Source organism: Scyliorhinus canicula, chromosome 15, assembly GCF_902713615.1.
Source record: "Scyliorhinus canicula chromosome 15, sScyCan1.1, whole genome shotgun sequence".
Lineage (NCBI taxonomy): Eukaryota > Metazoa > Chordata > Chondrichthyes > Carcharhiniformes > Scyliorhinidae > Scyliorhinus > Scyliorhinus canicula.
Window position 1 is genome coordinate 54,816,995 of NC_052160.1, and position 299 is coordinate 54,817,293.

A 299-nucleotide genomic window follows, 5' to 3' on the forward strand; every position below is an offset into this window, starting at 1 on the left:
TGAGGGGGGGGGGGGGGTTGGGGGGACCCAGCCAGTAATTGAAACAAGGCCAGGGGAATCACAAGGACCAGGCGTACAAGGCAAAACATGAAACTGTTTTACACTTAGTGCAGTCATGTTATCTGCTCTTCCCCAAGCTAACTCCACCCAATTGTTGAAATCAGCTCATACAGAAGGAGCCTGCCTGGCCTATGTGGCTCCTCATTGCATTTGTGAGCAGATATGACCAGTTCGCTCACACAAACAGGCATGCAGTTGAGCACACTATACAAAGTGGCAGGACCTCTGACAAACAGCAA